Source organism: Cherax quadricarinatus, chromosome 57, assembly GCF_038502225.1.
Source record: "Cherax quadricarinatus isolate ZL_2023a chromosome 57, ASM3850222v1, whole genome shotgun sequence".
Lineage (NCBI taxonomy): Eukaryota > Metazoa > Arthropoda > Malacostraca > Decapoda > Parastacidae > Cherax > Cherax quadricarinatus.
In genome coordinates this window covers 24,206,164-24,219,010 of record NC_091348.1, presented here as the reverse complement: position 1 = coordinate 24,219,010, position 12,847 = coordinate 24,206,164, and positions in this window count along the sequence as shown.

Below are 12,847 nucleotides of genomic sequence, written 5' to 3'. Positions count from 1 at the left end.
CTCCTACAAGATGTTATTCCTCCTTGCCCTATACACGAAATCACAGCTTCCCTATCTTCATCAACATTTAACAATTCCTCAAAATATTCCTTCCATCTTCCCAATACCTCTACCTCTCCATTTAATAACTCTCCTCTCCTATTTTTAACTGACAAATCCATTTGTTCTCTAGGCTTTCTTAACTTGTTAATCTCACTCCAAAACTTTTTCTTATTTTCAACAAAATTTGTTGATAACATCTCACCCACTCTCTCATTTGCTCTCTTTTTACATTGCTTCACCACTCTCTTAACTTCTCTCTTTTTCTCCATATACTCTTCCCTCCTTGCATCACTTCTACTTTGTAAAAACTTCTCATATGCTAACTTTTTCTCCCTTACTACTCTCTTTACATCATCATTCCACCAATCGCTCCTCTTCCCTCCTGCACCCACTTTCCTGTAACCACAAACTTCTGCTGAACACTCTAACACTACATTTTTAAACCTACCCCATACCTCTTCGACCCCATTGCCTATGCTCTCATTAGCCCATCTATCCTCCAATAGCTGTTTATATCTTACCCTAACTGCCTCCTCTTTTAGTTTATAAACCTTCACCTCTCTCTTCCCTGATGCTTCTATTCTCCTTGTATCCCATCTACCTTTTACTCTCAGTGTAGCTACAACTAGAAAGTGATCTGATATATCTGTGGCCCCTCTATAAACATGTACATCCTGAAGTCTACTCAACAGTCTTTTATCTACCAATACATAATCCAACAAACTACTGTCATTTCGCCCTACATCATATCGTGTATACTTATTTATCCTCTTTTTCTTAAAATATGTATTACCTATAACTAAACCCCTTTCTATACAAAGTTCAATCAAAGGGCTCCCATTATCATTTACACCTGGCACCCCAAACTTACCTACCACACCCTCTCTAAAAGTTTCTCCTACTTTAGCATTCAAGTCCCCTACCACAATTACTCTCTCACTTGGTTCAAAGGCTCCTATACATTCACTTAACATCTCCCAAAATCTCTCTCTCTCCTCTGCATTCCTCTCTTCTCCAGGTGCATACACGCTTATTATGACCCACTTCTCGCATCCAACCTTTACTTTAATCCACATAATTCTTGAATTTACACATTCATATTCTCTTTTCTCCTTCCATAACTGATCATTTAACATTACTGCTACCCCTTCCTTTGCTCTAACTCTCTCAGATACTCCAGATTTAATCCCATTTATTTCCCCCCACTGAAACTCTCCTACCCCCTTCAGCTTTGTTTCGCTTAGGGCCAGGACATCCAACTTCTTTTCATTCATAACATCAGCAATCATCTGTTTCTTGTCATCCGCACTACATCCACGCACATTTAAGCAACCCAGTTTTATAAAGTTTTTCTTCTTCTCTTTTTTAGTAATTGTATACAGGAGAAGGGGTTACTAGCCCATTGCTCCCGGCATTTTAGTCGCCTCATACGACACGCATGGCTTACGGAGGAAAGATTCTTTTCCACTTCCCCATGGACAATAGAAGAAATAAAAAAGAACAAGAGCTATTTAGAAAAAGGAGAAAAACCTAGATGTATGTATATATATATATGCATGTGCGTGTCTGTGAAGTGTGACCAAAGTGTAAGTAGGAGTAGCAAGATATCCCTGTTATCTTAGCGTGTTTATGAGACAGAAAAAGAAACCAGCAATCCTACCATCATGCAAAACAGTTACAGGTTTTTGTTTCACAGTCATCTGGCAGGACGGTAGTACTTCCCTGGGTGGTTGCTGTCTACCAACCTACTACCTAAATTTTATTTATTATCACACCGGCCGATTCCCACCAAGGCAGGGTGGCCCGAAAAAGAAAAACTTTCACCATCATTCACTCCATCACTGTCTTGCCAGAAGGGTGCTTTACACTACAGTTTTTAAACTGCAACATTAACACCCCTCCTTCAGAGTGCAGGCACTGTACTTCCCATCTCCAGGACTCAAGTCCGGCCTGCCGGTTTCCCTGAATCCCTTCATAAATGTTACTTTGCTCACACTCCAACAGCACGTCAAGTATTAAAAACCATTTGTCTCCATTCACTCCTATCAAACACGCTCAAGCATGCCTGCTGGAAGTCCAAGCCCCTCGCACACAAAACCTCCTTTACCCCCTCCCTCCAACCCTTCCTAGGCCGACCCCTACCCCGCCTTCCTTCCACTACAGACTGATACACTCTTGAAGTCATTCTGTTTCGCTCCATTCTCTCTACATGTCCGAACCACCTCAACAACCCTTCCTCAGCCCTCTGGACAACAGTTTTGGTAATCCCGCACCTCCTCCTAACTTCCAAACTACGAATTCTCTGCATTATATTCACACCACACATTGCCCTCAGACATGACATCTCCACTGCCTCCAGCCTTCTCCTCGCTGCAACATTCATCACCCACGCTTCACACCCATATAAGAGCGTTGGTAAAACTATACTCTCATACATTCCCCTCTTTGCCTCCAAGGACAAAGTTCTTTGTCTCCACAGACTCCTAAGTGCACCACTCACTCTTTTTCCCTCATCAATTCTATGATTCACCTCATCTTTCATAGACCCATCCGCTGACACGTCCACTCCCAAATATCTGAATACGTTCACCTCCTCCATACTCTCTCCCTCCAATCTGATATTCAATCTTTCATCACCTAATCTTTTTGTTATCCTCATAACCTTACTCTTTCCTGTATTCACCTTTAATTTTCTTCTTTTGCACACCCTACCAAATTCATCCACCAATCTCTGCAACTTCTCTTCAGAATCTCCCAAGAGCACAGTGTCATCAGCAAAGAGCAGCTGTGACAACTCCCACTTTGTGTGTGATTCTTTATCTTTTAACTCCACGCCTCTTGCCAAGACCCTCGCATTTACTTCTCTTACAACCCCATCTATAAATATATTAAACAACCACGGTGACATCACACATCCTTGTCTAAGGCCTACTTTTACTGGGAAAAAATTTCCCTCTTTCCTACATACTCTAACTTGAGCCTCACTATCCTCGTAAAAACTCTTCACTGCTTTCAGTAACCTACCTCCTACACCATACACTTGCAACATCTGCCACATTGCCCCCCTATCCACCCTGTCATACGCCTTTTCCAAATCCATAAATGCCACAAAGACCTCTTTAGCCTTATCTAAATACTGTTCACTTATATGTTTCACTGTAAACACCTGGTCCACACACCCCCTACCTTTCCTAAAGCCTCCTTGTTCATCTGCTATCCTATTCTCCGTCTTACTCTTAATTCTTTCAATTATAACTCTACCATACACTTTACCAGGTACACTCAACAGACTTATCCCCCTATAATTTTTGCACTCTCTTTTATCCCCTTTGCCTTTATACAAAGGAACTATGCATGCTCTCTGCCAATCCCTAGGTACCTTACCCTCTTCCATACATTTATTAAATAATTGCACCAACCACTCCAAAACTATATCCCCACCTGCTTTTAACATTTCTATCTTTATCCCATCAATCCCGGCTGCCTTACCCCCTTTCATTTTACCTACTGCCTCACGAACTTCCCCCACACTCACAACTGGCTCTTCCTCACTCCTACAAGATGTTATTCCTCCTTGCCCTATACACGAAATCACAGCTTCCCTATCTTCATCAACATTTAACAATTCCTCAAAATATTCCTTCCATCTTCCCAATACCTCTAACTCTCCATTTAATAACTCTCCTCTCCTATTTTTAACTGACAAATCCATTTGTTCTCTAGGCTTTCTTAACTTGTTAATCTCACTCCAAAACTTTTTCTTATTTTCAACAAAATTTGTTGATAACATCTCACCCACTCTCTCATTTGCTCTCTTTTTACATTGCTTCACCACTCTCTTAACCTCTCTCTTTTTCTCCATATACTCTTCCCTCCTTGCATCACTTCTACTTTGTAAAAACTTCTCATATGCTAACTTTTTCTCCCTTACTACTCTCTTTACATCATCATTCCACCAATCGCTCCTCTTCCCTCCTGCACCCACTTTCCTGTAACCACAAACTTCTGCTGAACACTCTAACACTACATTTTTAAACCTACCCCATACCTCTTCGACCCCATTGCCTATGCTCTCATTAGCCCATCTATCCTCCAATAGCTGTTTATATCTTACCCTAACTGCCTCCTCTTTTAGTTTATAAACCTTCACCTCTCTCTTCCCTGATGCTTCTATTCTCCTTGTATCCCATCTACCTTTTACTCTCAGTGTAGCTACAACTAGAAAGTGATCTGATATATCTGTGGCCCCTCTATAAACATGTACATCCTGAAGTCTACTCAACAGTCTTTTATCTACCAATACATAATCCAACAAACTACTGTCATTTCGCCCTACATCATATCGTGTATACTTATTTATCCTCTTTTTCTTAAAATATGTATTACCTATAACTAAACCCCTTTCTATACAAAGTTCAATCAAAGGGCTCCCATTATCATTTACACCTGGCACCCCAAACTTACCTACCACACCCTCTCTAAAAGTTTCTCCTACTTTAGCATTCAAGTCCCCTACCACAATTACTCTCTCACTTGGTTCAAAGGCTCCTATACATTCACTTAACATCTCCCAAAATCTCTCTCTCTCCTCTGCATTCCTCTCTTCTCCAGGTGCATACACACTTATTATGACCCACTTCTCGCATCCAACCTTTACTTTAATCCACATAATTCTTGAAAACTACCTAAAAACTACCTAAATATATACTGCAAAGGATATCCAGCTGTGTATATATGTATGATCCAGCGACCTCAGGTAGACCTTGCAGTCTTAACTTATGAAGCAACGAGTGGCAAGTCATTTTTGCGATAAAAAATCAAACTGAATATCTAGAAATATATTTTTTTTTTAGAAATATATTTTTTTTCATGGAGGAACGTGGACATTAGGTTAGTGTTTATATGTATTTTCCGCCTTTGACTGATACGCTCATCTTCCGATACTAAAACTAATACTACTACTACTACTATTACTAATATTAATAATAAACAGTCCAGTTAACTAATTTCTCCCCAGATAAAAAGCCGAATTGTCATAGGGCTAATTGACCTTATGTTAGATAATACTGTGTTAATGGATCTCAATAGAAAGGGCAGAATAAATTACCTGGAAAATTAGGTAATTTCTCTCCTTCGCAGGGGATAATTGCTCAATGAGAGACATCATTAAAAACTTGCCTAAACTTCAAAACTTTTAGATAAAGTTCCCCAGCTCCGATACAGCAGTATAAAGGCACTGTGGCTATGCACTCACTTCTCTCATCTACATTTTCATTTTCTCTCTTTTCTCCCTTCCCCCTCTATCTCTCCCTCCCCTCAAGGAAGGTTCCTTGATGTTGGTGAGGGGCTCTTGATTTAGGGAATTGGATCTGTGCTCCAGTTCCCCGAATTAACCCTGAATGCCTTCCACATATCCCCCCCCCCCAGGCGCTGTATAATCCTCCGGGTTTAGCGCTTCCCCCTTGATTATAATAATAATAATAATCTATCTCTCCCTCTCACCCTCCCTCTTAGTTGGTCTCACTGTGAAAGGGTGATTAAGACCTAACCAACACTGTCTTAGGACGGGGGTCTTCCTCTCTCCTACTTATTCCTCTACATTAACCCTGAAAATGTAATTTTACACATTTCCGCCTCTCAGGAGTTTTAAAACATCACTCATATGTTTTTAATGAGTATGAGGAGGAATATGAGGATGTATATGAGAAAGAATATGAGAATATGTTGTGCTCCACAGCAGTTTACAAGCTGAGTAAGATGGTATACAGTACTATTTGCAACCTAACTGTTGTACATGTGACTTATCAGTTTACAACCTGCCACGTACTTAGTTAAAGGAACAGAGGCAGCAGGTATACCATCCTTCTGCGCCGGGGATCGATATCGATGTCCTGGTGGTTGTGATCCGTCCTTGCTACTACTTGAGTACCAAGCGCCACACTTGAGTACCAAGCGCCACACTTGAGTACGAAGCGCCGCACTTTATCCAGATTGAAACGCCGAGCTGAGCCTGACTTTCACGTTCGTAATGAGAGACAATATTACCTGAGAGTGACTTTGTAATTGTGTAAGCTAGTTCACACCGAACTTTGTGTGATTGTGAGCTAGTTCACACCAAACTTTGAGAGATTGTGAGCTAGTTCACATTGAACTTTGAGAGATTGTGAGCAAGTTCACACCGAACTTTGTGTAATTGTGAGTTAGTTCACACCGAACTTTGAGAGATTGTGAGCTAGTTCACATGGAACTTTGAGAGATTGTGAGCAAGTTCACACCGAACTTTGTGCAATTGTGAGTTAGTTCACTCCGAACTTTGAGTGATTGTGAGCTAGCTCACACCGAACTTTGTCTAATTGTGAACTAGTTCACACCGAACTTTGAGTGATTATGAGCTACTTCTCACCGAGCTTTGTGTGATTGTGAGCTAGTTCACAATGAACGTTGAGTGTTTGTAAGGCCATAAATGTTGATCTTGAAAATCCTACATCAAGAAATCACTCTAGAACCCGCTAACCTACTTTCTAATCATTCAGGAACCGGCTAACCTACTTTCTAATCATTCAGGAACCGGCTAATCCACTTCGTAATCACTCAAAAACTCACAAACATACTTTATAATCCCGTACGAACCCAGTTAGCCATTTTCTAATCATCCAGGAAGCCACAAACCTAGTTTCTAATCCCTCAAGAACCTATGTAATCACTCAGGAACTTACATACTTTCTAATCATTCAGGAATCACTATCAAACTTAACAATCTCTATTAAACACTAATACCCTCTCTAATTCCTCATGATCCCGCTAACGCGGGTTTCTAATTCCTCATACACCCTCTAATATGCTTTCTAATTCTTCATGAACCCACTAACAGATTTTCTAGTTCTCCTTGAGCCAACTAAAACTGTTTCTAATTCCGCAGGAACCTACTAAAACACTTAGTAATCTCTCTGGAAATCTCTAATTCTCTTTCTAAACGCTCTTGAACCCCCTACCATGTTTTCTAATCTGTCGCAGTCCTACAAAACTCATGGTAATTCATGATGATTCCACTAGCACAATTTCTAATCCATCATGGATACACTAGAGCTTTTTCTAATATCCTCTGAGCCCTACAAGACAGTCTCTAATTACTCAAGAGCCCACTAACACACTCTCAAATCTCCTAGGAATCCATCAGTACCCTTTTCTAATTCCTAACGAACCCACTAACAATCTTTCTAACTCCTTAGGAACCCACTAACAGCCTTTCTAATTCCTCATAAACCCACTAACAGCCTGTCTAATTCCTCACGAACCCACTAACAGCCTGTCTAATTCCTCATGAGCCCACTAACAGCCTGTCTAATTTCTCATGAACCCTCTACCACCTTAACTAAACACTAAGAAGCTCACTAAATTCTCCAGTTTCCGCTAACACTATTTCTAATCAGTCTGTGAACCCCCACGGCAACACACTTTCTAATCCTTCTATATATAACTAGCAAGCACATTTTCTAACCCCTCAGGAATCCACTTGCAATTTTTCTGACCATTCATCACATGGCTTATATAGATATTGGCTGACGCGAGTAAGCAAAAAGCTGGTGGTTGGATTCTCCGTACTTTGACAAGGGAGCAAAGACTGTGTCGACCCTGCGATGGCAGTGGGTTTGTTCGACTGGAAAACTGCTCTTATCAACCACTCCAATTAATCGCTCCAGTGGTTCGTATTCGTGAGAAGTGGCAGACTTGAAAGACAATCAATACTGCAATAACTCTAGTGATGTCTTAATAGACTTCAAGTAAGCTGCTCTCAAAGAAGTTCTCCCTTTAGATGCTGGGAAGCAGAAGCTCTGGTAAGCTTTTATCTAGACGTCTTCTTAGTAAGATGGTCTCATGTAAGTACCATATTGGCTTACAGGGAAGCAAAAGCAGTAGTGAGCGTCGGTCTCCCAGTAAGCTCACTTGGTAGTCCCTGATTGAGCTGGTAGAGGTACTAGTAAGCTTCTGCCTGAAAACATTAGAGGGTCATCAAGAGCCTGGTTGATCAAGCCATCAATCAAAAAATCTGGTCTGAGATCAAGGAGAGGAACAACACAACTAATAATTCAAGTTGTATTGTTATTATGTTAATAACTAAGCGCTAAATTCCCAAGGGCCATAGAGTAAGTCACACTGCAGTTCTAGAGTTTATGACGTAGTTCTCGTAAGCACGTCTCAGTTAACATGTACTTAACGTAGTTATTTTGTTCATGATGCAATTGTGTTCATGAAGTTTGTGTTCTTGATGTTCTCCTGTTCTTGATGTGGTTCTTGCGTTCATGATGCAGTTCTTGTGTTCATGATGTAATTTTGTGTTCTTGATCTTGTTCTTGTGTTTATGTAGTTCTTTTGTTCATGACGGAGTACTTGTGCGCATCCTGTAGTTCTTGTGTTCATGTAGTCCTCATGTTCATGATACAGTTTTTGTGTTCATGATATACTTCTTGTGTTCATGATGTAGTCCTTATGTTCATGATGTAGTCCTTGTGTTCCTGATGTAGTTCTTGTGTTCATCATATAGTCCTTGTGTTCATGATATAGTCCTTGTGTTCATGATATAGTCCTTGTGTTCATGATATAGTCCTTGTGTTCATGATATAGTCCTTGTGTTCATGATGTAGTTCTTGTGTTCATGATATAGTCCTTGTGTTCATGATATAGTCCTTGTGTTCATGATGTAGTTCTTGTGTTCATGATATAGTCCTTGTGTTCATGATGTAGTTCTTGTGTTCATGATATAGTCCTTGTGTTCATGATATAGTCCTTGTGTTCATGATATAGTCCTTGTGTTCATGATATAGTTCTTGTGTTCATGATATAGTTCTTGTGTTCATGATATAGTCCTTGTGTTCATGATATAGTTCTTGTGTTCATGATATAGTTCTTGTGTTCATGATATAGTCCTTGTGTTCATGATATAGTCCTTGTGTTCATGATATAGTTCTTGTGTTCATGATATAGTTCTTGTGTTCATGATATAGTTCTTGTGTTCATGATATAGTTCTTGTGTTCATGATATAGTTCTTGTGTTCATGATATAGTTCTTGTGTTCATGATATAGTTCTTGTGTTCGTGCTATAGTCCTTGTGTAAACATAAACACATACAGTTTAATGTGATCCTTTATTGACAACGTTTCGCCCACACAGTGGGCTTTTTCAAGTCACAAACAGATCTACCTGGGGTGGAAGGTACGGGAGTATTTATAGTCAGGTTCAGAATGTTGAGGTCAGGTGGAGAATGCTGCATCTGATGAACCACTGGGTGGGTGCCAAGCTAGGTAGCTTGGCAGGGGTATTGGACAAGTTGTGAGTAGACCTTCTGCAGTGTTCTATGTTCTTATGTGGAATAGCGATGAAGAAGTTTCTTGGCAAGTGGTTCAGCTATGTTATAGAAGCCATTGTTCTGGTTGAACAATGTTTCCAACTTTTTTCCAATACATCATTCCAAGTATCTACCTCCACAACCACGACCATCAAGGACATCACCAGCAGTAGACAGGGCAAGCTTCCATCCTCTGCAGGGGTATACATAATCCCTTGAACATTAAAATGGTATAAAATACCGACAGGTTGTTAGGTAAGACACATATGGAACATTCAGGTATCTTTATTTTGAACATTAAAATGGTATAAAATACCGACAGGTTGTTAGGTAAGACACATATGCAACAGTTAGGTATCTTTATTATGAAACGTTTCGCCTACACAGTAGGCTTCTTCAGTCGAGTACAGAAAAGTTGATAGAAGCAGAAGAGACTTGAAGACGATGTAATCAGTCCATCACCCTTAAAGTTTTGAGGTGGTCAGTCCCTCAGTCTAGAGAAGAGCATTGTTTCATAGTCTGAAACAATATGGAGTTGAAGTGACAGGATGGAGCCTTATATAGCGCCAGGAGGTGAGACGTAGGTCACTAGTAGAACGCAGATGTTGGGAGGTCAGGTCCCTCTCAAATCCAGCCGTTCTCACTAGTAGAGGTTGTCGAAGTTGAAAGCAGGTCTGTACCAAGATACCCTTGTGTTGCAGTGTCTGACAGATTGAACATTAAAATGGTATAAAATACCGACAGGTTGTTAGGTAAGACACATATGCAACAGTTAGGTATCATCGTCTTCAAGTCTCTTCTGCTTCTATCAACTTTTCTGTACTCGACTGAAGAAGCCTACTGTGTAGGCGAAACGTTTCGAAATAAAGATACCTAACTGTTGCATATGTGTCTTACCTAACAACCACATAATCCCTTGTAATGACTGCAACAAATTATATGTGGGCGAAACATCAAGAGACCTCCAAACACGTATTTCAGAACACCAATACGCAAGCAGGACTGACGATACAAGGAATGCCTGTGTACAACATCGCAATTCACACAACAATTTAATTAACTACAGAAACTCAAGACTTATCGCCACAGAAGACAACACTCAATACCGAAGAATCCTGGAATCATCGCTTATCTCTATAACCAACAATTTCAACCAGAACAACGGCTTCTATAACATAGCTGAACCACTTGCCAAGAAACTTCTTCATCGCTATCCCACATAAGAACATAGAACACTGCAGAAGGTCTACTCACAACTTGTCCAATACCCCTGCCAAGCTACCCAAGACTCTGTAACCCCACCCGGTACATCATCAGATGCAGCATTCTTCACCTGACTTCAACATTCTGAACCTGACTATAAATACTCCCGTACCTTCCACCCCAGGTAGATCTGTGTGTGACTTGAAAAAGCCCACTGTGTGGGCGAAACGTTGTCAATAAAGGATCACATTAAACTGCATAGGTGTTTATGTTTCCAGTGTGTCGGTATTTTATACCATTTATTTTCATTGTCAGTGAGATGCCCAGAGTTATTTTTAAGGGGACCTATCTTATCTCTAACTTTTGTTCTATAAACCTGGAAAAAACTTTTTGGTTTAGTTTTCGAATCCCTAGCAACTTTAATTTTATAGTCCCGTTTAGCTTTTCTTATCCCCTTTTTAACGTCCCTCTTAATGTCAATGTACTGATTCATAAGATGACCCTGACCTCTTTTGATGCGCCTATAAATTCCTTTTTTCTGTCCTAAAAGATATCTGAGCCTATTATTCATCCATCTGGGGTAATTTGTATTCGATCTAATTTCCTTACATGGGATAAATGTCCTTTGGGCAGCATGTATTGTGTTAAGAAAGCTGTCATATTGATAGCTCTCTTCGTTACCCCAGCCCACAGATGATAAGTGTTCTCTAAGCCCATTGTAATCTGCAAAGCGAAAATCTGGGACCAGTACTGAATTATCCCTACTGTCATACTTCCATTCAATGCTAAAAGTAATTGATTTGTGATCGCTTGTGCCGAGTTCCTCTGTAATTTCTAAATTATTAACAAGAGTTTCCTTGTTTGCCAAAACCAAGTCAAGAAGGTTATTTCTCCTTGTAGGATGTATCACAAACTGCTTCAAAAAACAATCCTGAACTACTTCTAAGAAGTCGTATGATTCTAAATTCCCAGTCAAGAAATTCCAATCAATATGACTAAAGTTAAAGTCTTCTAGAATTACATTATCGTGCCTTGTGGCCTTAACAATTTCCTCCCAAAGTAGTCTCCCTTGGTCCCTATCTAAGTTTGGGGGACGGTATATCACACTTAAAATCAATTTTTCATGTCCCTCTGAAAATTCTATCCAAACAGACTGTGTGTGTGTTACTTCAGACTTAATACCCGTTTTTATGCAACAGTTCAAGCGATCTCGGACATACAGTGCCACCCAACCCCCTTCCCGATACTTCTGTCTACTTGGAACAATTTAAATCCCTGTATGTGACATTCAGCAGGCATGTCCTGATTTTTCGTATTGAACCATGTCTCAGTTAAGGCAAATACATCAATGTTACCTGCACTAGCAACTAGTCTCAACTCGTCCATCTTTTTCCTAGCACTACGACTATTTGTGTAATATATATTTAAGGACCCTCCTTTCTCTCTACCCTTCCTGCTCCTTTCTGTTATTCCACTAAACCTATTACTGTCTTTGTCACCTAGTGCCACTGGCATTCCAATATCCACCTCGCTTTGCCTATTACTAGTTCTCCTAGTACTCATATTATTACACTGGGACTTCACTGTTTTCCTGCCAAAACCCATACCACTAAGTATTCCTAGTTTAAAGACCTAACAGCTCCCTCCACTGCGTTGACCAGTGCCCCCACCCCAAACCTAGATAAGTGAACCCTATCCCTGGCATACATGTCATTTCTGCCACAGAAGAGGTCCCAGTTGTCAATGAATGTTACAGCATTTTCCTTACAGTATTTGTCCAGCCAGCAATTGATACCAATTGCCCTGGACAACCATTCATTTCCAACTCCTTTCCTTGGCAAAATACCACATATGACAGGGTTCCCACCCTTCCTCCTAATTATCTCTATTGCTAACCTATACCTGCTAATCAGGCCCTCACTCCTACGTCTTCCAACATCGTTGAATCCAGCACTGAGACAGATAATAGGATTTCTCCCATTACCTCTCACAATGCCATCCAGACGGTTAACAATATCCTTCATTCCAGCCCCAGGAAAACACACTCTCTGCCTCCTACTCCTATCCTTCAAGCAGAATGCCCTATCCATCATCCATGTACCTAATCTGGCTATCCCCAACAACAACAATGTTTTTACCTTCCTTGTCGACGTCCGTCGTGATGTTCCCAGTAGTCGACTCACTACACCTTCACTTGTGGAATTCGTCAAGACGTTCTCGATGGTCTTCGTTGGTGTTTCTAGGGATGTCTCACTCAC